Here is a 27,679-nt window from a genome sequence, read left to right on the forward strand (position 1 = left end):
GCAGTAAAACAGTCATCTCATCATTACAAGCTGTTTATGAATAAAACTTCACAGTGCTCATTTTTCAGCTCCTGCTGGTGACAACCCCATACCTTAACAGATACAAGAACCTGACTGTGAGATATACAGGAGGTGTATATCAAACAGGAGCGTGTGGGAGCTGATGAGCTCCTTCCTAGTAGTTCTGCTTATTTTCTTTCAGGATAATAAAGTATCTAATGGAGCAGGAACACAGATGAAATTCTATTTGCTTGCAGATCCAGCTGCTACATTAGAGGCCTGCAGCTTTTTAGATGATAGACGTTAGCGGCTAGCTGAAGGGTTAATTATTTTGTCTGCACCATTACAGGACAAGTATAAAGGTTGCCAGTGGCTCTAGGTTATTCTAGGTAGGTAATTGAAGCTGATTACTGTAGTTTTTAAAGAAGCTTCTCTTAAAGGTAAAACAAAAAGACAGTTGTCAGCGCTTGTCCTTTACACTGCATATTTGTGTGTGTCTAGCAAAATGAAAACATGAGATATTAGTTCATATTTTGATCAAAACATTTAAGCCTGCATCCCAGCATCAAGGGCACCTCATTATATGCAGGCCCTACACTGACCTATATGCTTTAAACACCATTAAAATGCAGTTAAAATCAGATGCCCTCACCTCCCAGGTATAGGGGTTTACAACTAGCAAGGGCTGGCTTGTGAGCTCTTAAAGGTGTTGTCCACTGTTGAAAAACCCACCCTCTTTAGTTAGACCCCCACCACGTTACCCCACCGTGGTCTGAGCTCAGATGCTGAGGCATTGAATGTAGAGGTGTGATTGGTCATCACTGGAAGACTGAACCCTGTGATCATGATTCACTTAACTTGGCCAGGAGGTGTAGACCTAGGCTGGGTACACAGTTATCAGGACAATCATCCGATAAACGACTGTTCGGCCCGATATTGCATTAGTGTGTACACTGCAACGATGAACGATTATCGTTCCAAAGCACATGGTATCGTTTCATTTGATTTTTAAACCAGACTAAAAATCTCACTCAATGATGGAAATATGTTGTTCCAGTTCTGCAGTGTGTATGCGCTCACCATCAGGATCTTCATCGAGTTTTGTTATGACAGATAAAGAGCACAGATCTGAAGGTAAATCTTGTAAAACATGTATAGTGTCACACATGCATCGGGATGCTGATCGGAACTTTTTATTCTATCAGTCAGTGGTAAAACCGTTATAGATAATACATCAGGAGAACATTTCTGTAGTGTGTACCCAGCCTTAGGGTAGCACCTGATTGGATTAGCTGGGACTACTGTCCAATCAGGTGCTGCATTCAACAAACACCACCAGCCTAAGCACTTTGAAATCTCTGCCTACTACTCTCAATTTGTTGGCATGTCCTCTCCCTGGTATGAAATGAAGGACCATAATGGTGATGGTTGGAGGAAGTGTTATGTGAATGGAATTAAATAAAGAAGTAGGTTCTCAAAAATCAGAGGAGATATAACTAGAAAAAATCAGAGGACATATAACTAGTTTTCTCTTTTGGAGGGTTGCCCACTTGCTGGAATCAAGTCCCATTTACCTAATTTCTTCCTTAAAGTCCTAGATTCTGAAAAGTGTCTGAGTGGATTTCAGTTTTACTGAGTATATGTCAATTTGATTAAATAATGTGGGATAAGATTTAGGATAAGACTACAGTTGTCCAAACAAGCGATAATATAGTGTATCACCCAATTGGCTGGTATAGTGTGTGAGATCCAAATTTAAGAGCAAAACTCAATTGTAATGAGATATAAATCAATTGCATCATTATCGAGCATGCCTGTGAATGTGGTCAAAAGATGACGTTTGTTGGCCCATGTCTGCAGTCCTCTCCTGACCTAACCTATGGGTCCCCATGTGAGACCGAGTGTGTAGTAGCCGGATCTATAATTTGACCACCCACACATATGGCCAAAAGGGAATATAGTCCAGTTGCTCGCCAATTATCCAAATCGCAGGATTAGTCCACTTGTGGCCAGCTTAGAAGGGGGTTATCCTGGTTTCCTAGTATCATTGGCACCCCATGCCTAGTTTATTAACCTGGTTGTGTTGTGTTGTAAAACCTACAACTTTTTAAAATAATTGAATGATTTAATTTCTAACTCAAATGTTGAGTTCAAATCAAAATCTTTATATTCGGGGCCCAATTTCTTTTGTGCCCTGGCACCCCTCTTCTCTAACCTCAGCCCTATCATATATAACAGTACTCAACTGGCTTGAGAACAAGTCACCCGTATTTTGTATTGTATTGTGTATAAGGACTGTTATTTTACCATTACCAAACTGATTTTATAATTATTATCGCCTGTATACTTATGTTATTACTATTTCATCTATGTAATAAGTCTGCCATAGTGTGTATGTCTCTGTGCCCTGATGGACTACAAGTAAGTGCACTTAATGTACCTCTTTGGTATTGCAAATGTATTACCAAGATTCAGTTACCGCCTTATAAAAGCTAATGATATTTGTTGGTAATAATGCATCATTCACGAAAACAACACTGTTTTATGAAATAATTTTCTAGAATACATTTCAAAAGAGCATCCCTCAGTACCCCTTCAAATAACCTATCCACGAACGTCAGACTCACAGGTCTAGAATTTCCAGGTTCAGATTTTTTCCTTTTGAAATTTTTGGTATTGCATCCACTAATCTTGCGTAGGCACTGCACCTCCTGCTGTATAAAACAAGTAACATTTAATGATGTGCATAGGCTATTGCCACACACCCTATTTCCTGGCATTTTTTACTACTCTGTGAACGTAGACTAAAAATCATATTTCTCTTTATCTTCTTAAATTATTTGTCCTAATTTACTTTTCAGTGCAGGAATATTTTCAGTTGTGTTTTTCTTTTCTGTTTATGTACTTGAGAAACGTTTTGGGATTTGACAATCCAATTTCAGCTTCAACCTTTGCTAACCTGATTTCCTTTTTACATATTTTGCTACATTACTTGTATTTCCATAATTAATTTTCATTCTTTCATGTTTTAACAATTTAGATGCGCTAGTGTTTACAATACTTTCTTATTTAACCTCATTATTAGTATTTTATATCTAGAAACATATGATATGTACTAGCTACAGTATTTAACATATATTTTATTTTTATTTTTAAAAATTCCCATTTGTTCTTTAATCTTTTATAAACATTGCCAGTCTACACGCTTCAATGCTTCACTGAGCTGATTAAACTTTGCCTTTCTACAATTCATAGTTTTTGTCGCTCCTTTAAAAAATATATTGTTGAAGCTTGAGCCAAAGGTTGCCATGCTGTAATCTCTGTTCCCCAAGTGCCCCCACACCTCTACATTATATATAATGGGGCCTATTTATTAAACAGAGAAAAGCCCTTTCTCCCTATTTGCCAAAGCTCCCGGCTGGTGTTAGCTTTCGTCAGAGCTCGTGGTCAATGGCCAGACGCGGGCTGGCATATTTCATCCCGGGGGGCGCACAGGCGGCCGCATCACATGACACGCGATGCGGCCGTGTCCAATGATGCAGCCGCATCGCGTGTCATGTGATGCGGCCGCGGGTCAAAATCAGGTGATTTTCCAACCCAGGGGCAGCCGGCCGGACCAATGCACCCCTGCCCCCTGGGCCAGCTCGCCCCTGTCGATGGCTTCCCCATGGGAAAGCCTATTTAAGAAGGACAGTAGCAGTACTGTTCTCTTATTACTATCTCCATCTGAAAGCTTAAGTTCGGGGTCTTCTCACTATCGTAAGCCGAAAACTTATTTATACATACCTCCCAACATGTCTATAACCGTCAACGGGACATGGGCGTGGCCACATCACCAGGGCGTGGCCATGTACCCAGAGGCTTCCCTAGCGCTGTAAAGCTCTAGGCCGCCCATTACATACCTCCCTTTCCCCAACATTCCAACCCGCGGGACAAACATGTCCCTGGGTGGGACAGAGCCCTAAAATCAGGACTGTCCCGCTGAAATCGGGACAGTTGGGAGGTATGTTAAAGCGCTACGGAATATGTTGGCGCTATATAAATAAATGATGATGATGATGTTTATAGCTCACAATTCTGAGCATTTTGTTAGCATACAGATTATGAGGAAATGGATGTTAAATCACTGGTCTTGTCCCTTTTTGATGTTATATGCAAATGTACATACTGCTGTCAAAATTATGTCATGCAGGGGTCGGGAGACCTGTTTCATAACCATATTTCACAAATTGAGCAACACAGTCAACATCTTGTGCAGTTTCACGTCAATATTGGGTTTTTACGTAACAATTACTGCAGGCTAATTTACTGTCAGGCATTAGAGTTATGTCAGATAAATGATTTTGCATGCTGCATTTTTTTCCACATTCTGCAGGATCCTGATAACAGATTAAAATAATGAAAAAAAAATGCTTTATTATTCGAGCAGAGCATTTTTAATGTATACGGGTTTTTACATATTTTTAATAAATGGAATCTATTTAAAAAAAAAAAATTCCCACATTGGTGGCAAGCTGGCTCAATCATGTGCACATCTGCAAGGACAAGCCCGCCGAGGCTGTAAGTTAACACTTACCGCCCCAGAACAGCAACGGCCAGGCAGTCGGGTATCGCTCAGCTGCTATAATTTTACTACTTCTTTTCAGGACTCATTGAGGAATGTGTCCCAAAGTGCTGTCATGTGACATGGCTGGAACGTTAACACTTTAGTGGGTAGAAAAGCGATTTAGTGCTTATGAACTCTGTGCTGTTCTACCTGGAAAGCCACAGTGTTGAGTTGCGGCTGTGTAACACCACCCTAATAAGATACCAATACCGTTCCAGGTTAATGAGATGTGTTTTCAAGGTGGTAGTATGAGCATACCTCCCAAATGTCCCAGCTGCCCCGTAGACCCACGAATAAGGACGAGAGGTATGTTCCCCTGACGGATTCCCCTTCAGTGCCATGCCTTCTGTTTATATGGCAGGGAAGGGGGTGGCTCAGTGCTTCAGAGAAGCTGGACACGCCCCTAGGGGGGCACGGCATGCCCCAACATGATATGACCACACCCTCTGTGTAGCTTGACCATGGCCCTTCTCATGCTTAAACTATCAATACCATGATTCCATGATAGTAGCTTTACATATTTACATTGCTAGATTGTGAACTCTTTTGATCAATGTTTGCTTTATATTGTAGAACATAAATATATATGTAAATATATATGCTATACCGTTTTGTGCGTATGTTGGATTGATGAGATGATTTTATGTAGCTTCTAGTCACCAAAATTTACTGGAAAGAACTTATGTCGATATTGCAAACGAGCCGTTATGCCAGAGTTCCCGGACTGTCATTATACTTCAAGAGCGCTATCTGAGTATTTGCAAATATAAATGACAACAAGTGGTGGAGAGTTTATCTGTCTCTCTCATGTATTACTCCTTTCCAGCTAATGATGGTAAAAGTTGCCTTTTACAGTTCTTTGCATATTTAATTCATTGCCTCTGATGCGATCTGTGCTCAGGGGAGGGCTGGCAATTTTTAGCCCGATTCAACTCGGCAGCCTATTGGGAACATTTTAAAGAAAAAAAAATGCAGATGGCCCAGTGACCCAGCCCAAGGTAGCCCCCTATGGGACCGGTCAGGGGGGCAGATGCCCCCCTACGTCCCAGCCCAGGCTGCCCCTGTCTGTGGTTATGGAAAAATCTCCTTTACTCAAATATAAAGCATGCAAAGAGTCAACCCAGCGCATTAAGATGGCCCGCGGAATTGATTTGTAGCTTAAGTGCCCTCAATTCAGAAGCTTTTGGAAGAATTAAGAAAGATGTTCACCCCATATGAGAGAACGTGTGCATATGTATATTGATATAAAATAACAATTGGGGCAGGGACTGATGTGAGTGAGTTCTCTCTACAGCGCCGCGGAATTAGTGGCGCTATATAAATAAATGGTGATGATGAAATGGTGATGATGATGAACAATTTCAATGTGATCTGTTCACATACATGATACTTGCCAACCTTTTAACATTGAATTCCGGGAGATCCCGGGCAGGGAGCGGGAGGGGACGGGCTTGGTCAATCGCGTTATTTTGGCCCCACCCCGGCGTCAAAAATGTAATTTTGTCGTGTGTGGCGGAGCCAAAATGACGCAATTCAACGCGAATCGCATCATTTTGGCCATCAAATAGCAGTATGCGGGATACTTGCCTGCTCTCCCGGGAGTCTGGGAGACCTACCCGAATTTCAGGAGTCTCCCGGACATTCCGGGAGAGTTGGCAAGTATGACATACATTCTTAACATGAATATCATTTAGGCCTTACTGCCCCTCTTCTAGTAGTCTTTAACCCTTTTATCAAACCTCCAAACTGTCTTGATTTCAGCTGGATAGTCCCGTTTTGCAGACCTGAAGTGGGTGGAGCTTTGACAAAAGGTGGGCGTGATTGTTTGGAAGTGGGTGTCTTAGGGCGGAGTTTGGGTGGATCAGGGGCGAGGCTTATTTTGTCCCAATTTTGCCTCTATAGATGTTGGAAGTTATGCTTTTATGATGGGAAAACTGGAGTGTGAATCTGGAGCAAAGGGGATTTCTCCCACGAGAGAAAGGGCTTAGGTAAAAAATTATAAAGGACTGGAACTCTCCTTTAATAACTACAAATGATATACACAAAACAAAAATGTCTCTACATTATTTGATTCCTATACTAACCCTGGTGTCTTTACAGCTCTGTCCATTTTGCATATCTGCTGTAGAACCTCATTTAAAGTTAAGAGCCACCCCAGCTAATGCGTGCAGTCTTGCACCTGGAGTTACAAGGATTACTAATGCAATTCTCTTTGAACGCAGGGGAAATATTTCACAAATACTGGGCAGCTTTCATTTTACACTGAGATGTAAACTTGCCCACCTCCCTCTTTATAAATGTTCCTACCTGCAGTGCATCATAGTTTTTCCATAAATTGCACCTTTTAGTGGTATTTACTTTAAATGAGGCCCATAGACCCCCTGTAAACCATCACAATCTGCTCCTGAGCATGGTCTGTGCCATTCTCCATTAAACCTCTCCCTCCTTTGTGAGGAGGTAGGAGAGGAACAGGAGGAGCAATGATCTCAATTGTCAAGTATTTGTGTGTTACATGATAAAGCAGCCTGTATTTTCCTTACCTGCAAAATATTAAACTAATTTGCACCCCTTGCATTGTAACATGGGTTCTCCTGGAGCAAATTCACTCCTTTTTTTTGTTGTTGCTTTGCTATCCTTAATGAAACAGGTCCGAAAAGTTTAGTGAGCGCTTTCATATGTTTATTTTCACTTTTTGCCGTAAATTACGTTTACTAAGTATTCATAAATAAACAGCATAAATCTCAGTATAGCTAAAGCATTTGCATCTACATATTAACATTCTGGAATAAAATGTTCACATCCAGTGCAGGAGAGAAAAGGCAGAGTAATCTCACATTGCACACATGACTGCTTACCTGCTTAACCAAAAAAACACATTCCTGTTTCCCCCCCTCGTCTCTCTGACCCTGGCCAGTTGAAAATTAGTTACTTTTATGAAGCGCCGTACTGAGACCTGGAGCGTGTCACTTTCTTGAAGCGCACAAATCAACTCCTCTAATGCTAAAAATTGCTCCGTTGACCATCCAGAATAAAACGTTATCACAGTCGGCTGCTCCCAGATAATGATAAAACACAATATGATAGTTCTAAGTCCTGATCCTAATACCTGGAGACAGCCTGAGTCTGGGGCCAATACTCTACTTAAGAAATAAAAGCATAGATGCAATTACATGTGCGGTAGAAAACTATGACAGATAATCGACCTTTAATTGAGTAGGGACTAAAGTTGTTGTGACAGCCAAGAAAGCCAGGCTGGAAGCTGGTACAAGGAAAGGTCACTTAGAAGTCAGACAGTGCACCTGAGCAGTTACTGTGAGATGGACTCGCTGTAGTAGTTGTATGCAGCTGTCTGGGCACTGTTGTGTGTTGTAGGACGATGGCGCTCAACATTTTCATTTGGCTGTCACGTCAAGTGTCAGTGTGCACAAGTGTCAGGTCCCAATAGAATGCATACCTCCAAAATGTCCCGATTTACGAAGACAACTTTTTCCTGCAAGTTGAGAGGTATGTCCTTAACATGGAGAACATCTGCCACTTGTGAGCTCGTCATTAAAGGGACTGTGGGAGGCCCAACACTTGGAAGCCACCACCATCATAACCTCCTACCCCACTACCCATCCTTTGTCCAGGCTGTAAGAGAAATGAAGGAGTACATAGCGCAGACAGCCGTCCTGTAGACCGAACCAATGCAGCCTATAAATTCACTAGGAGCTAGTGACATCACTAAGGCATAAGAGACCTCATGCCTCTGTCATGCCACTTCTTCCTAGAGAACAGGTTGCTTTTTCATTAATATTTAATATTAATATAATATATTAATATATTAATTAATATTTTCTTTAGCTTTCCAGATTAACGTTTTGAGTGAGATCCACCATTGTTGAACACTGTTAAATCGCTGGCCCCATAAGGAGAGCATATTTTCACTATATGAACTATCCAGCTGTCAGTATGACCATTAATCAGCAATGGAGTACTATGGTGCAAGATCCACCATTATCAAGTACCAGCCTCATATTTTAAATGACATTTTGCTCAACTGTGCATTTAATCTAACTTATTACAGTACATTTTATGTGAAAACAGTTTGTTTTGGAATAGGGCACTGTATATATTTATTCACCAAGCGGCATAAACTGCAGTCAAAAAGAATAATGAATCTGAGCTTTCCCATTGGATGAGATATCCGTCCATCACAACAACCAACCTATGGCAGGACGAAGATGCACAACCAATAAGTGACAACCCACCGGAAGTGAGGTCTATTTAAAACCCCAGGACTTTCTTCACTCTTACTATAATCCCTGAGGAAGCCAACAGGGTGAAACGCGTTGGTTTGATACACCCATCACTTACCAGACGATTCCCGAACAACACACCACCCCTGTGGATACAATTGTCACCGACTTACCTGATCCCCGCCGCTCCGTCCAGCCGCACTTCCGCATTCAGGACCATGTGACCGCACCCGGAGGCGGTCACATGACCACAACCCTAGAGGCGGGGATTTTGAATCCCCTTCAGTATAAAAACCTCACTCTGACACTCGCTGAGTGTCAGAGCATCACTTACCTGTTCCTGGCTCCTGCTCTTCGTGGATTGCAGTGCCTTCCAGTTTCCAGTATCTCCTGTGTGCTGATCTCTGCCTGTTTGACTTCCCTGGCTCTCCTATCCCTGTGTACCGACCCGGCTTGCTGACCATTCTCCTATTCTTGTGACCCGTGTACCGAACCTGGCTTGTTGACTCCGAGTTGCCTTCTGATTCTGCCTGACTCCATTCCTGTGTACCGAACCGGCTTGTTGACTCCGCTACCACCGCTTCACTCCGCTGTACTACATCTTGAGGCGAACCTGGGGACCGCGACCTGCGACTCCTGGCAGCGAAGCCCACTCCGCCTTGTGGCGGTTCTTGGTGAACACCGGGGAGATCGTTAGACTCCGCACCTCAGGTAAGCCAGTGCTAATCAAGATTAGTAATATAGTATCCAGAATCTGTTACAACAATTCATTATCGCTATATCAGTTCTACCCAAACCGTCGCATGCGCAACACATCCCGGAAGAGTCGGGACACCCATTTGGCAGTAGGACGCTAAGCGTCCCCACGGTAACCAGCCAGAGGCGTGCAGAAGGGAACCAGGTACACGGAGGATATACCGCAGCTAAGCTGTAGCCCTGTAAGAACAAAGGGTAAGTCCGTTTACCACCCTTTTATCTGGTTGTTGCCCGTGGGATCCACCTGCCCAAGCGTCATCCAGGACTGAATCCTACATCCAGCACTTGTACTAGGACTGGCATTGATAGCCATACAAGACTGACATTTGGTTGTAATTTGGTTGTTATTTCCTATGGGACTTTCTATTCTGTGGACAATTTCCCAATACTGACATCTACAAGGATCACAGTTTATTGACCAACTGTTGGTCCGGACTGCTACTATACAAGCGGCATCATTGTGGTATCACTGTGGTTTTTCATTCCACATAATTTGCATTTGTGGCCATTTCACCTTTACTCTTATCTGCTTATGTATGTTAATACTTTGTCATCTAATATGGATATAAATTTCCACATTGTTTACTGTAATGGCATTTGAGTTGCAACTCACCATTTTTGTAATTAATAAATGATTATTACTTATGTTCAATCTGTCAGCAACATTATCTCACAAGCGCCCAGGGATTGTATATTTTTTGGCATTAATATTTATTCAGCCTATAAAATTGTTGCCTCCACGGTGTGCAGGTGATGTCCCTTTAAATTATAATTAAAGAGGAAACCACTCTCCCTAAAACCACTCACCTGTGACTAAGAGCTCTTGTAGCTCAAAACAGATAAGATTTTCCATCGCTCAATGCCTAGAGGCCTGATTCATAGTGAGCGCAACCTGCGTTTGGTATTAAACCCACGTATTTTGCCTCTGCGCAATCCCGAATTTACCAAGGCATGGATCTCAAGATACGTGCGCTGTTTAATTCGGGTGCAGGTACACATCCATACATCCATTACCTATGTAGAACATAAATTCACCAACGCACAGGAAAAAAAAAGTATATAATTAATGCCACCTGTTAATAATAACGGCATTAATGATCAAACAATAAGAAGAAAGTTTTTTAACTCATGAAATACATTGAGGGAGCCGGATCGCCAGCTGACCGCAAGGTAAGTATTTTCTTCTTTTTTTTTTCAGGTTTTTTTTTTGTGCTGCCTCCGACGGGCCTCCCTGAGCTGCAGGGCCCCCGGGCACCTGCCCATTGTGCCTAATGGGAAAGACGGCCCTGGTGCCCAGCCCTTTTGATGCACTAGGCTGCCCCCAGACCCACACCTATGCCCTAAAATAGTCACTCACCATGGTGAGGTCAGGAAAAATGTTCTGACATACTTCCCACCTAAAGACTAGGAAGTATGACACAAGATGAGCCAAGGCAGAAGCAATCATACACAGAGCTTCAGAACAATCAGCTGCTTAAACAAGCAGAATGCAGAAACATTGACTTGCAGCGAAATGATTTTCCTTACAAGGCACCATAATATCATAAAAACATATTGCAGGAAGTGCTGTGAGTAGGGAATAACAGCTATGATATCACGAATAGCGGGACCGTCGGTTTGCAAACACAGCCAGATGCCCAGCTAATCCACATGAACCAGACAGTTGTCCTTGGAAGAGAAGATGATATGAATCATGTAAGAGAGAATGAAGTTTGCTGATATTGGGACAGTTCTTGTTACTGCTTCATCACACTTGTGAGATGAGCTCTGTTGATGCTTCTGCCCTTTATGCTGATGAGACATATTTCTTTTATGCAAATAGGAAACATCATTGACTGTGAAGTCAAAGAAATGACAGCCCCTAATATAATGTACTACCTGAAATGTCTCCATATGGTATCGCATGCATGCTCTCTCTAATATGCAATTCTGCTAGGACTGCGCTTCACTTCTCCCATCTGCTTTCCTATCACCCTATGTTTGTTTGAATGCGTGCATATGTATTTGTAAAATTGCTATCTGTATTAACATTGCAGTGTACCAAATTAGAACACAATCTGCAAAAATTGAAACATCATGAAGTATATAGGGGAAAATGGTTCAATGCAAATCATAAACATTCTGTTCACAACAGACAAGCCGCTTCGTAAATGAAAACTTCACTTATTCGTAGACAAAACTTTTTTATTGTTTAAGGGGCACATTTATCAATCTTTTCATAAAGTGAAAAATAGTTTTCATTCCTTATCGCATTGATAAGGATTGAACTATTTCTCACATTTATGAAAAAACGGAAAATATCACACTTACCCCCTCTCTTCGGAACGCGCTGTCTCCGGATCTCCTCTTGGTCATCTTCGGTGTCTTCGAACTGCACATGCGCACAAAGATCTCCGCTCTGTCTCGGCAAGTAAAGTTGCAGAGAGCGAGCGGTGAGTGACAGGGAGGGATCATGTGATCCCTCCACACATGCGCTGTCCAGCTCTGCTCTTCGGAGCAGAGCTGACAGCACTGAAATCCTTCAATTATGATAATGACAAGTACATTAACATGACAAGTTACATTTTTTTCAGAACTTGTCAGATTGCGGCCGGGAGCAGTCACCATTCTGTAGAATGGTGACTGCTCCCAAAAACGAAAAGGAGTGCAAAGCAGCAGATATCCACGATATCTGCTGCGATGCACCCTTCTTAAATATGCGAGCGACACAGAGGGACATTTTTTTAATGGTAAGTGCACGATAGTGCACTATCATTATTTGTTAAATATGCCCATAAATATGCAAATAAGAGGCGGGACAGGGGAGTTATAACGTAGGCTGAGTACAGTAAAGATGTGCGGGCGCAATTGTGAACGGATGCATGCCTGGAAAAACCCGCATATATGGCGAACAAAGCCCTATTATTTGCAGGGCAAGTGCAAGTAGCAGATCATCATCATCATCATTATACTCTCTGGCACTAGTGGACCGCTTGTGATTGGCTGTTTGCGATTGCCTGCCGACACTGATTGGTGCTTTCTTCATTCCTGGGGCACCTATTATGCCTTTGCATTTATAAGCTAGATATTTTTATCATGCATAAACAAGGAGTTGTTTCTGTTGTATTAGAGAGGTCTTACTCTATCATCCAAACACTATATTGGTTTTATAATGTAGCTTGTACACTACAATCAGAATGCATATCTATCATATTTGTATTGACTGTATGGTATGAAAATTATGTGTTTTCCCTTTACCGTTGGCCCCTGGTGGTGTTGAAGCCATGGGTCCTCGGTCCTCATGCTTTATTATACACAGCAAGCCTCATACAAGAACCTCCCAAAGTTCATTGCAATATACCAAGCACATTTTAATTCCCGTCAAGGTCGTATTTGCATCTCTGAATTGTAATAGGAGATTTCTAGTCCTCGTTGAATCCCTGCGCCCTTGGTTTCTGCCCCCTATGTCCTTAATAATCCAGAGTTGTACCTACTCCCCGAAAGCATGCACTTAGTCCTGCTCAAGAGATGCTAATAACTCTGCACTGCTCCAACTCCCAGAACTGTTATTGTATCTCCGCGCTGTGACATTGTCACAATCTCCAGCGTTCTAAGGACAACACACCACTATCTACAATTAGTCATTAACACTGTGCATGTCTGAGATCCCTCCCTCTCTTTTCCCAACCTGCGGTCAGCCTTAATAGAAGGCAGATGCTGAGTATATTTCTTTATCGTTTATCTGGAATTGGATGCAACAGAATAAATGTGTCTGCCCCTGCATTATTCAGAACCCACATAGGCTGCCCGTCATGCCAACGTACACTGTGTTTATCCTTTGCTAATTAAAAGTCTTATACAAGCAGTGAAGCAGAGTATATCCAATGTAAGTTCAATATCAGCATGGATATTATGCAAATATAATCTATTACACTGACTGCCAGTTCTCTGCTAATGTATTTTCTCATGTTCATTTTATCTATCCCCCACTAATGCCATATCTTACATTAACTATTACCTTCTAATTTAATACATCCCAGGTTCTGCTAATCCAATATTTATTTGAAGCGAAATTTTCCTGTACGGGGCTAATACAGTAATCTGAAGCAAGTATTTGATATGTGTTTTATATTACTCCTACAAAATGCAATTTTCTCTTTAATCTGAGTCTTTCCCTCTTTATCCATTGTCCGTAATTCACTCGTGAGGCTTTTTAAGTGTTCTTGGTATTGTGAGATATATTCTGCTTTTTATTAAATAAAAAAACATTTATAGCTACAATAGGGATCTCTTTTATGGTTTTGTATTTAGCAATACTTATGGAAGTGTTTTTGTACATGACAGAATCCTCAGATGTGTGGAAGTTGGAATGCTATTTTCAACCACCAGGAAACAGTTTTCCTTTGAACCTTTCAGACCATATTAGTTGAGTTTGTGTTGTTATAGCTGGGTACACACTACAGAAATTTTCTCCTGATGCGATCTCATTAATGATTTTACCTACAACTGAAAGTCCCAATCAGCGTTCCGATACATGTGAATACACTATACACATTTTACATGATTTTCCCCTCAGATCTGTGATCTTCATCTGTCATAACCATCGACTAAAAAGATTGTCGCTCTGTAAAATCTATGGAGATCTGGTCATGAGTGCATACACACTGCAGGATTGGAACAACATTGTTCCATCATTAAACAAGCTTTTTAGTCTGTTTATAAAATCACATCAAACAATACGATAAGCTTTGGAACGACAGTTGTTCATGGTTGGAGTGTACACACTAATGCGATATTGGGCTGAACGGTCATTTATTGTGTGATTGACCCGATAATCGGGTGACAAACTTGTAGTGTGTACCCAGCCTTACTCTTAAGTCCCTTTGGTTAGTTTAACAGGGTATCTCCACCTTCCTATGCCCGGTCGGTGTTGTCTTTTTTTAGTTTTATGACACCTTAACCCTACCTAAATTTCCCCCAGGCTGTCCAATATAGTAATCAGGTTATACATAATTAGACTAGAGAAATCTCTTAATCCAAATGTAGAAGATTCTGCTGTTATTAATTTAATCTTGTGCCAATATAGGGAGGAAATTGTTACATGGAAATTGGACATGTTTATTTGCTCTAAAGTAAGGGGGTATGTTTGTCAACGGGTGTTTTCGCCTGCACTAGATCAAGGGGTACCCCAGTCAGTGGCAAGAGTCGATGGCTATGGGCCACGATGGCTTCAAAATGCTTTGCATTGCGGGCTCTTGTAGAAGATTATTGGCACAGACGGGCTGGGCCAAGAGGTAAGTTAACCCTTTAAAGCTCCAGGCCTGTATCGCCAAGGCAGCTGAGTATTGCTAACTTGGTAATGCTGGCATGGAGCTGTAATACAATAACAAAGTTTCAGGAAATCATCATTATCACAGTTTGTTAATATATAGGCCTCTAAGCCCTACTTACTAATACTATACAATTCACTCAAGTTGTCCACACATTGGCAAATCCTGCTGTTCAACCTCAAGGGCCTAACAAATGGATTATTGCTCAACGAGGGCACATTCATCCAGCCTGGTGGGCCGATCAGCCAGATAATTTCTAGCTCCATTGTAACCTGTTAGTGTGATTGGATGACAAACTATTGGCTGTCATCTTCTAACCGGACCCGCCATGCCAGTTAATATTGATCCCCTTCCTCGTTTATCAGGAGCGGGGTCATTTTCAGGCCATACAAGATGCAATAGAAATCCAGTTGCCAGATATGTTACTGTAGCGTATATGGGCACCTTTAAACACATATTTGCATGTCATTGTTATCACTTTATGTAACAACTGTAAAATCCCTTACAAGCTAAAATGTTCTCGAATTCAAGTTTTTACATGTAGCCATTAAAATAATGTATCCCAGTCGGAGAAGCCTAAGAGTAATAGCAGTAGATTTTTGTACTTCAAAAAAGTTCCAGGTGCATCTTATAATGAGAGGAGCAGACACGATCTGTAAGAGAAATGCTAAAACTCTCCCAAGCTATGATCAGTACAGACTTGGTGTAATGTACATATGGTGTTGGTTTTGTTATTGTCATGTTTCTCCAAATCAGGTTTCTGACACACTTAAGTTGTGTACTTGAACAACCCATGAGAGAGTGTGGATCACTGGGGTTTGTAGAAGCGGAACCACTTGAAGATAGGGCCTATATTATCATCAGCTATATATATAGCGCCACTAAATCCGTAGCATTGTACAGAGATCCCACTCACATCAGGCTCTGCACCATTGGAGCTTACAGTCTAAATTCACTAACATAAACACACTGAGAGAGACTAAGATCAATTTAATAGCAGCCATTTAACCTACCAGTATGTTTTTGTAGTGTGGGAGAAAACCAGAGCACCTGGAGGAAACCCACGCAAACACGGGGAGAACATACAAACTCCACACAGATAAGGCCATGGAAATTGAACTCATGATCCCAGTGCTGTGAGACAGATGTGCTAACCACTGAGCCACTGCGCTGTCATAGAATATAGCATTATGCTGCCATAAGGCTGATTTTCTATTGCCACTTATCTCAATGATAGAAAATCAATTATCACCACAATTTATTAATACAATATAGCCAGGTCAGATGAGCGATACTGGCCTGGTGTGAATATCCGCATGTGTGACCCGGTATCTGCATACACTGAGGAACTAAATTCTTAGACTTGAGCTTTCAGTTCCACTAATAAAAAATAAATAAATAAAGTATTTAAAAAAATGAACAAAAAATGTGTTAGTACCATTAATAATCGAAAAAATACTTTATTGTAATAATCAACTATTTTTTTGTTTTTTCAACAATGATCGTCATAGTACTTGTATTTCTGAAAACATTGTTACAAAGGCTTCCCTATGCCTTGCAAGGAGAAGCTTTCCCCGGCAAGACCTGCAAATCTTCTCTGTGACCCTTGGCCGTTTTCGCCACATATAGGCTTGTCTCCTTTTCATAAATAGGTCCGAGTGCCATAAAACTAATATGTAACCACACGCCATCTGCCGGCTGGTCTTCAGCTCCACTCGAATAAAAGTTTTTTTTACTCAGACAAGGAGTTTTTCAAATTCTTATTTCAAAAACTTGCTGTGAGATACCAGATTCTCCAAACTTCCAGTATGCCTACTAGTATGTTCCCTGGTAATACCATTTTATTTTATTTGTACTTACTCTATGCCATTGTATAATATTGTTGTACCAGCACTGTGACTATATTATCTCTGAACAAATATTTAATTCATTCTGGCTTAGAACTCTGGCTTTGGACCTATGCTAATGAGTTTGTCTTGCTCACAAGTAATGATGTTCAGTATCGTGTTGCAGACTGGATTTATTTTACTAAACGTGTGCTTTATATAAGTAATTCATTTACATAGAGAAAAGAAAGGTTATTCTATCGCACCAGCTGTAGAACATAAACCTAGACTATATTTTTTATCATCGGGGGAATTCCTCGATATTTTTCTCTATCTAGGGTGCAACCTCAAACACAAATATGATATGAATCAAAAGGGATAGAACAGGAGTTTGTTAAATAAGGTGCACTAAATGTCCCAGTAGAAAAGAAACCTACAAAATGTATAAAATGATATCAGACTTAATAAAACTAATTATGTATTAAAATTGCTGGGTGCACGTGCAGCTTTCTTCTGTCTTAGCAGGCTGGGGGTATAAGGCTTAATATAGGTTTAGTTAAAGGTCAGCATATAAATTAATAAGTTACAAAAGTATTCAAATTTGTGGCTCTCATAGCCAATACATACAGTTGATCTCTATAATATAACCAACCAGCTATGATCTATATAATAATTAATAATTAGATATATTTGAATACTTTTGTAACTTATTAATTTATATGCTGACCTTTAACTAAACCTATATTAAGCCTTATACCCCCAGCCTGCTAAGACAGAAGAAAGTTGCAAGTGCACCCAGCAATTTTAATACATAATTAGTTTTATTAAGTCTATTATTTTATACATTTTGCTGGTTTCTTTAATATTATAATCAAAAAAGTAAATTTTTATTGCATATGTTATATATACACTATTTATACTGGGACATTTAGTGCACCTTATTTAACAAACTCGTGTTCTATCCCTTTTGATTCATAAGTAATTCATTGTCAGATTGGGGGTGACCTACGCCTCATTAGTCATAAGAAGTGGTGGTGGCAGTAAGCTAGACATACAATACACTGATTTAGGGACATATATATAAAGTGACTGCATAAAGGTGTATTTAATTGTTTTATAATTAGTTTGTGTTTAGGAGAAACCCATCTATAAAAATACAGTGTGAAAAAAATGATGTGTACTTTTTTTTTTTGTTTTTTGCACTTGTTATTAAATGTTATTGTTTCTTCCAATAAATGACCAAGTACTCTGTCCCCTGTAAGCTGAGAAATAATAGTGTTTAAAAATAAAACACCATTGTGCAGGTTTGCACTAGAGTGTTATAGTTTCATAACCAACGATAATTTGCTGGATTTTCCAATGTATCTATTTACCAACATCGACTTATTGGTTGTTTTCTGTTTCCCTTCAGTTTATAAATATCCCACAAACTTTGCATCAAAACCCCAAAGAACAAATTAAGGAGTATAAATCATACTTGCCAACTTTTCCTTGTTGGCTTTAGGGAGATCCCGGGGGAGGTGGGCGTGAGGTGGCGGGGCTTGATGAATCGCATCATTTTGGCCCCACCCCCTAAACGACTGTCACAATTCTGGCCAATTATATCATGTCTAAGATGACAAGATATTTGCATCATAAAGCCACACGGGAGGTTGCCCTGCTCTCCCGTGAGGTCTCGTAGACATTCCGGGAGAGTAGGCAACTATGCGTCAAAGAAAAGCAGCTAATGAATCTCTAGAGACTGAAGTGTCTTTTACATTTCTGTCTCCATTACTGAAGTCATGTTATCTTACCTGTCAGTTTTTGATTAAATCTTGGTCTCCATGAAAATGGCCACCTCCATAGGCCTCAATACATGGACTTAGAACACAATTTCTGAACTGTGTCATCATGCCACAGATGGCGAAGCCAACTACGTCTAGTACTGGCTCAGCATCAGGGAGAATGCCAGACTCTTCAGGGAGTGAGGGAGATCACCCCTATTTCAGGGAGTCTCCCTGACATTCAGGGAGAGTTGGAAAGTATGGTATAACTTGAAATGAATATGTATCTTTAACAATAATTTACTGACCGTCATATTATGAACTGTGGCTTGGGAGGTGAATAAGAAAATAACTGGCTATAGTTCATATTTATGTAAGGGTGAAAAGCTCTATTGCATTTATACCAGCGAATGGGCTTGTTCAAAACACACAAAAGGATACTTCTTCCAATAACCCTGCCATAAGTATTCCAGCTGTACTTGTTCTCATGATGGAGATAGCAAAATGATTAAAACGACGCCTTAGTCTTTGAATAAAGCATTGTTAATGCATTGTTTAAAATGATTTATTTTTTTTAAATAGATTGATCTATTTTTAAACATAATTTTTTTTTTATTTTTTTTTTTACAAGTGGAAGTAAAACCCCAGATCTGCCAGCACACGCATGCACACACTCGGAGGGACAGGCCCGGCAAAACGGTAAGTTAACTTTTACCGCTCTGGCACAGTACAGCGGCGGCAGCTTAGGATTGCTCCGCTGCCTCAGTGGTTTGTTTGGTTAAATTGTAGCAATATGTCATTTATTTTTGCAGCAGCAGCAGCATTTGGATACATTTTGATAAATCCGTCCCTAAGTTCCTATGTGTCTGTTGTGAAATATATATGTATGAATCAAGGGAACCTGCAACCATTGTAACATTACAATTTCATAGCGTAGCATCGCTAATCAACGCATTGTTGTAACGTCCGCAGAGCACAAAGGAGAGATCAATACAGTGTTCCTGTTTTTTTCAGAGCACAAAGTGATACCAGTGTGAGCTCCGAGCAAATGTCAGCGTTCTGTCGATTTGTCATGCTGTTCCTAGAGTTGTTCTTGTTGGATAGTGGAAATGAGGCTTGGACAGGAGCCATTATCACTAATCTTGAATCAAGTCGAAGTACAACTTTGGCACAGTGGTTTTGTCACTCCACACAAGTAGCAGGGGCGTAAGCATAGGGGTACAGGGGCCCTGAGGTGAGCGCTTACTCAGGAGAGGCCCTCTGCTCTGCGCTACTGAAAGCAGAGCAGGGGGTCTGGAAGGTGAGAATGGCATCACTGGGCACCTATCCAAATTTTGCTGTGGGTCCACCCCTGTATAGAGGTTTTTTTTGTGAATAAGCATATGGGTAGCTCCAATGCTGATTGCTACATTGACCAGAACTTATTATGTACTTGTTATGTCTTGTGTTATTTTATGCACTTTGGTTATTGGCATATGTTACATATTATATTTGTGTATTGAAAACCCATCCCTGCCTAATACACCTTGTGTTATATTGCAGAGATGTGTAAACATTTATGAAGTTTTACACAGAATTGAAAATGGGTATTAAAATAAACTGTACATAATAAAGTGCAATTCCAGGCAACTCCCCTCTCCCCAAGGCCACAGAGAGAAATTTCAGGCCCTGGTACAGCAGCTTCCTGGGGCCCCTTCCATAGCCACCGAGGGGGTGGGGTCAACCATTTTTGAGGCTCCTCCCACTACACAGACAGGCACAGATACTTTGCACCACCCAGTCCCACTACTGCCTAGACCACTGTTCTGTATAATCAGCTCCGGTGTTAGACACTGACACCACACTGTTTGTATTGAAACAAGACATCCCAACTATCCCAATTTCTGTGGGAAGGTCCTGATTTTAGGGTTCTGTGCAGCTGTCCTACCTGTAGTTCTGCCCCAATGTGGGTAAGTTGGGAGGTATTTTCCCTTCACCATAGGTCTGTATAGGTGCCGCTGTCACCTGCTATTAGTGTGCTTGGCAGTGACTGGGTGTTTAGAGGGATGGGGAGGTGGCAAAGAGGGAGCCGCAAACCTCTAAGAGGGAGCCGCATACCTCTAAGGGGGAGCCGCATACCTCTAATGGGGAGCCGCATACCTCTAAGGGAGAGCCGCATACCTCTAAGGGGGAGCCGCATACCTCTAATGGGGAGCCGCATGCCTCTAAGAGGGAGCCTCATACCTTTAAGAGGGAGCCGCTTACCTCTAAGGGAGAGCCGCATACCTCTAAGGGGGAGCCGCATACTTCTGGGAGCAAAACTGAGTCCCCTTTGTGACAAGTCCAGGATCTCAGATGTTGGTTTATATGTGTAAACTGCATTAGTCATCGGGTCAATAAACCTTTGCAACACTGGCATGAAGGAGCTCAAAAGAATGGGGGTGTTGCAGTTCCCCAACATGAAATCCACACAGTTATGCTAGTTGGGGTTGTGTGTGTGTGTGTGTGTGTGTGGTGGTGGTGGGGGGGGTGTTAGCGCAGACATACTTTCCTATTGTCCCATAATACCCAAGAGGCCCCCTGAATTTCGGAGAGTGCAGAAACTCCCAGGTGGAGCTTAACGATGCAATTTGCATCATAAGGCCCCACCACCCCCTACACGATGCCTTGAACCATGGCATTGCATTGCAGGGGATGGGGTCACACTCCCTCCATCACTTGCCTCCTGACCTCTATATATATTGATCTGTAGCCTTTATGCACTCTCCATTTATGCAATGATGATCAGTCATTGCCGCAGTTCATACCACCTGTCTGCACCTCTGCTTCATAAGTGAAATGACGAAGCGGAGCATCTGTACACCCAACCACAGAGAGGAGTACTATACACAGATAGAAAAAGCTAAATAACAGTATATAAGGTTACATTACCTTATTGGCTGATGTTTTTTTAAACAAACATTTATATAAGGTTGTGTCTGTTAAATATTTGGAGCACCCCAACCAAGATTGTTTTTTCAAGGACACTGCTTTGCTTATTTAGATATATACATTTTTTCTTTAAGCTGGACTCCTAAATCTGTCTCTGCCATTTTCTCTCTCTGTCACAGCGTGATGACTCCCGGTCAGACAAAGGAGATAAGCTCATATTAGATAGTTCTCACCTACAGCTTCCACTCACTCTGAAATTGAATAAATGCTCCACCTATGCTACAATTGTCTTCATTGCTGCCTTAGCAGTGTAAATCCAACCAGCTGAGCCTGAAAATGTATCCGAGCAAATTTCTTTCTCAACCTCTTGCCACTAAGTAGGAAATCTTTTTATATAAATATATATCTAATATATAAATGCTTAGTGGCGTCTGTCTGTCTGTGTGTGTGTGGAAAACGCAGCGCCACCTGCTGGGCAGAGTTATACACTGACCTACTAAATTCTTAGTGTGTGTGGGGAAAAAAATTCAAAAAGGGCTGAAATTTGGTAGGGCTCAAACTCTTTTTCGTGAGGTAATTTTACCTCATGAACACACATGTGTAGAGGCGTGCGTTAGTTTGTATGTGTGTGTGTGTGTGTGTGTGTGGAAAAAACTATTTTCTCAGAAAGGGCTCATCCAATTGACCTGAAATTTGGTATACTGACATTATTTGACAAAAAAATTAGAATAGTCAAGTCAGTTAACTTCCATCATCCCCCCTTCCCCCCGTGGGAGGGGTAGTAAAGGCTAAATTTACTAGTTGAGGGGTCAAACTCATTTTCGTGAGGTAATTTTACCTCATGAACACACATTAAAAAGGCTGCTTGCGTCGGGAAGTAACGCTCTTCCCCTGAGGAGGCCTGGGCTAGGCCCAAATGCATGACAAGAACCTTTTTAAGACCTTAAGTAGCTTGATTTGACTAGAATGCATGAGTATCATGCACGGGTTAACTTGTGTATATATATATATATATATATATATATATATATATATATATATATATATATATATATAGATAGATAGATACATAGATACATAGATACATAGATAGATAGATATATATTTATGACCTCCTCTCTGCTAAAGCCAGGGGCCACTTCTCCCTTCTCACCTTCTCATCCTCCTTGACCTCTCCTTATAAATAAATATTAATAATAATATATATATATATATATATATATATAACAAAGTGTCCACATCTGTATACAGGAGAAATGATTGGAAAAAGCCAATGTGGATTTGGGCCCACAAGTAGTGGGACAGTGAAGAGTTTGACTTTAACATTTGTCAACAAAATATTTTAATTCCTTTATATTGCTCACTTAACATTAGATGTATTATTTCCAAAGTCACCTGTATAGACGGTTGTGATATATCCACTTTAGCTTTTATCTGGAAAAATAATGGTGCAGACACAATGAACTTTTAAATAGTTAAACATATAAGGCATGTCTCCATCACAGAGCCAATCAGAATGCGCCACTTCAACTCTACAAAACTCCAGACTAAAAGAATAAAATATACTCGTGGTGAATGTGGCCAATCAGATTGTATGATGCACCTAGTACAACAGGCCTATAATCATGTGACTAGTATAAAGAAATATAAAGGGTAAAGTCACATGATCCATATGGTGGATAGGTTTCTCCCTAAGCTTCTTCAAATAAGCAAGCTAAAATCACATCTGAAATGAAAGCCACCATAATATTATTTATAAAAATATGTAAAAATGTATGTACAACTTATGTTTAAGTAAAAGCTGAATCCATTTGAATGGTGCAATTTTGTACCTTTTGTAAAACCAAATTTAAATGTAAAAATAAATCTGCCAAGTATGTATGTACTACATGCAAGTACATGCAGCGTTTTGTGTGTTATCCTGTTAGCTGCCTGCTGTCACTGTAGTGCTTCCGCGGTGTGCAGTAAGCTCCTTATTGAGGAGACCTGTGAGTCTCAGTGTCACTCTCACAAGATCTCCCCAGTAAGGAGTTTACTGCGCACCGCGGAAGCACTACAGGGAGCGACCGAAGAACGCCTGCAGCCAAGGAATAGTAGGTAAGCGCTCGGGGGGGGGGGGGCAGAGCAGAGCTATTATATTATGCAGGGCAGAGCTATTATATTATGCTGTATCATATATATTGGGGGGGACCTCACAGTACCCTTAGCCAGTAGGGCCTCACAGTACCCTTAGCCCGGGGGCCTCCATTCCCTTAATCCGGCCCTGATTGCATCATAACATGGTTCCTCCAGGTACAAATGTGTATCCTTCAGCGGGATTTGCTTTTAACTCTAAATAAGGTCCTTAGTGTGTAAGTGCTGCTTAACAGTAAAATTGCCTTTAATCGTGACTGTGGTCTCCAACAAAGGGGACGCCTCCTTCAGTGCTTGAAAAACCACCATCAGGATCAAATCTAGACTGTAAGCTCTCACGATCATGGCCCCTCTGTACCCTTTGTCTCACGTCTGCACCTCCTTCGTTCTCTTTTTATGTGCGATTGTATTATGTATGATTTGTAACTCTGACTGTTCGACGACGCAGTGTTTTATGGCACCTTATGAATAAATGATGATGATGAATAGAGTCCCAACCAAATTATAAATATAGCTATGTCTACATAAAGATAACACGATAATGAATATCTTTTACATGATGAATTAGTATAAATAAATGTCTCTTAATAAGTATCCATAAAATTGTTAGCATAGGATGGAGCCAAACTATGTATAGAGGTGTAGAGATCCTCAACATCTAAAGTAAGCAACAAAACAATACAATCCTGTAAAGTAATCATAGTCAAAAGAAAAAACATATAGTATCTTGCAAGTAAAATCAATGAGAATCCCCCAATGCTCATAATAACCAATCTATAAATGTTATTAGTGGAGTAAATCCTGAAAATAAAACTGCCACAAATATACTCCCTTGTAGATTGCAAATATCCTTATCATACATGGTAGTGTATAAAATACTGACTCCTCATCCATGGCCCCTTTCTGTAGATCAGTAATGGAGCACTAATAACCTCTAAGATCTATGCAGTCACAAACCAATGAACTGAGCACCAAGCAGGTCACAGAAATCCAAGGTACCTTAATATTGATAATAATTTACAGTAGAGCTGGATTATTCCTTCTAATATACAAGTTTCCCCGTCCCATCTTTCAGAACCTTTATCCAGATGGTCGGAATGTTGGGCGGTATGTCCCGTTCAGCTCCGCTCTGCATATATGTGTGTGCCAAATGCAAGTGCATGCAGTATTTACATGGGCATCCCTTGCCGTGCCACGTGGTTTACTCACCTGGATATTCTGCATCTGGGCAAAAGATTCACCTCACTCTAAATCAACCCCATGTTCGTACAAAATACAGATAACAATTTAACTTTTTCTGATGATCTGAATCAGACTTATATGAGAAAAGCCAAAGTACAATTTAGAAAAAGTATCGCATACGACTTGAAGACTTTCACCGCTTGAAACTGTGTCAAGGTCCTTTCAAGTGATTAATGAAGGTAGTCAATAATAATAATACTGAAAATTCCAATTCCCAATGTCTTTATATAGTTGAGACGGAATAAATTAAGCTGATAGGACCTCTCCACCTTGGTCAGGGTTGGGAAATATATTTTTAACTGAAGGAGGATGTTGCCTTAACCCTTTCGATGTCTGCTAGTTTGGTCACTGTGCAGCAAGAACGAACTGGGAACAACATTGAAAAGGGCTATGAAGGGCCTAACATAAGCTATAGCTATAGGGAACCACATAGTTGACATGAAATATACATGTAGCATGTGGCATTTTATATTCAGTGCTACTCAACTGAGGACCGGAGTTCGGAAACCCTACTCTCAATGCTTAATAATAAATAATGTTGAGAATCTTGGAGAATGTTTTTACTCACCTTTGTACTTGTTAGAGATGTGCCATAGGATCCACTTATAAGAGTTTATGTGCAAACAGTGGGTTCCTTAGTAACTTCAACGGCCAAGCCTGGTTGAGATGTAGTCAGTGGTGTAATTAGTGCTCCCTGAGTTTCACTCTATAATCTATTGTGGGGATCCTGTAAATTTCTTTGTGATTTCACAGAGCATTATATAGCGGCAGAGAACCTTTAGTTCTGTATATCGTATTACACCTCAGCACACAGTGGTCAAGGAAGGAGAGAGCAACAAATATTAGCCCACCATTGATATTACATTGTCTGCAACAATGGAAGTTATGTGTTAGGCTGTTGTTAAGGTGTAGAAAACCCCATTAGCTAACTAATTTTGATTGAACTGGTGACCCCAAGTCCAAAGTCAGCCCTCCAAGGTGTTTTCATGGCCCCCTAATATCCCAGAAAGCCTCCATATATAAGCCTTTATGACATAATTTTTTTTAATAGTACTTGGCCTAGGACCAGGTCATTTTAACATATATGTGGCCCACTTCATAAAATACCTGAACAGCACTGCTATAGAAAATATCTAAGAGTAGTATTGTGTAAGCACAAAGCTTTCAGGGAGGCTGGAGGGCACAAAACAGCTTTGGATGATCCGTTGAACAGTCTTGGTTTAGTGCAGAACAGTGCAGCGAGTGGGTGGAGAGCTCAAGTTGGATCCATAACCCATTTTTGGGTTATTCCATCTGTTTTGGTCTCCCAGAACAATGGTAAACTTACACTTGGGGTTCCCAGAACAATTGAGGTGGTGGGAACGTCATAAGCCCAAAAGGTAGTAACCAATAGCAGCCTTTCAACAATTTGTTTTGATTGATCCAGTGCAAGTTAATAATAAAAGTAATGTCTTTGCCGTGAGTATCATACGTATGGTCATAAATAACCCTTAATGTAGGGGCAGCACGATGACTAAGTGGTTAGCACTTCTGCCTTACAGCACTTGGGTCATGAATTCAATTCCCGAACATGGCCCTATCTGTGATGAGTTTGTATGTTCTCCCCGTGTTTGCGTGGGTTTCCTCCGGGTGCTCCGGTTTCCTCCCACACTCCAAAAACATACTGGTAGGTTAATTGGCTACTAACAAATTGACCCTAGTCTGTGTGTGTCTTTGTATGTGTATGTTAAGGAATTTAGATTGTAAGCCCCAATGGGGCAGGGACTGATGTGAGTGACTTCTCTGTACTGCGCTTCGTAATTAGTGGCGCTATATAAATAAATGACGATAATGATGATGATGAATGTGTGGTTTTCCAGTTGTTTCCCAACTACAACCACCAATATCCCATCCTATTAAGAACACTTCAGAGGGCTGCATTCAGAAGGGCCACACATTACCCCTAATCTCAGTAGTATGTTAAAACAACACATTAAATCAAATAAAGAAATACTGTCTGTAATAACATAACAGCAGGAGGCATTGTAAACAAGTCTTACAAACAAATCTGACAATAAAGCAATGAGGAGCTGGGGGCCGCAGGTGGAGGCTCGGAGGGCCGCGTGCATCCCTGCGCTAGAGTGTTGAAAGTTGCACGTGCCGTTCAGCAGACACCAATCTCTAGTTTGCAGATTTAAATGTCTTAGGATGAGTCAACAAACTAGGTCATTTTAATAGTGCTGTGCAGTGACAGTACTAAGAGGCTTAATTCCGACTCCAGCCAGCCACAAATATTTATTTGAATTGATAAGCAGAAATGCCTTTCTTGAGATGTAAGTACCAGCTCTGACGCAGACTATTTCTTTGTGGTCTGTGTGATGCATTTGACTGACAAGTATGCAATTTTATTTTTGCAGATCTATTTTCTCCGTTGTTATTTCATGATCAAAAGTGGATTTGATCATGCAGGATAACAGAAGACGTTTTCTCTTTGTGACATTCACAAATATATGCAAAGGTTTCCATATCATGATAGAACTTAACTTTTTGACATTATAAATATACTTGTTATGTAGCCAGGGGACATGTGCAGTCCTCTGCTATCAGTCATTTCCCCTACTATGGATTCTAGCAGTAACATCACTGCTTGTAAAACGTGCCACACATTTTGTTATAGTGGCCCAAAATGGACATAGGTGTTGCTGAAGTTTAATAATTGGATGAAAGTGGTAAGCAATATTTTCTGTACACTAATATCGGTTGTGATGCGGTTAGTGTGCAATCGAATAATTATTTTAGCACACAACTACATGCAAATACCTTTGATCTATTTATTTTAGTTAATATAAAATATAATGTGGTGAAAACGTTAATTAATGTTTCCAACATAATAATTACATTGAGTTTGGTCTCATTC

The 27,679-nt window shown here is 40.8% G+C and overlaps 1 protein-coding gene across 9 annotated transcripts in view; it reads left to right on the forward strand.

The window, feature by feature from the left end:
* Nucleotides 1-27,679, forward strand: part of SGCD (sarcoglycan delta) — a 495,352-nt gene that overhangs the window by 196,659 nt on the left and 271,014 nt on the right. For 5 of the 9 annotated variants that reach the window (XM_075210130.1, XM_075210133.1, XM_075210131.1 and 2 more), the window contains one exon: nt 19,130-19,197. The exons of 3 other annotated variants lie outside the window; for them this stretch is intronic. The gene's annotated coding sequence lies outside the window, so the exon portion shown is untranslated. Of the gene's footprint in view, nt 1-11,273; nt 11,296-19,129; nt 19,198-27,679 lie in introns of those variants that run through there. One more of the 9 variants, XM_075210135.1, reaches the window with a different exon arrangement.

Source organism: Mixophyes fleayi, chromosome 4 (genome assembly GCF_038048845.1).
Source record: "Mixophyes fleayi isolate aMixFle1 chromosome 4, aMixFle1.hap1, whole genome shotgun sequence".
Classification (NCBI taxonomy): domain Eukaryota; kingdom Metazoa; phylum Chordata; class Amphibia; order Anura; family Limnodynastidae; genus Mixophyes; species Mixophyes fleayi.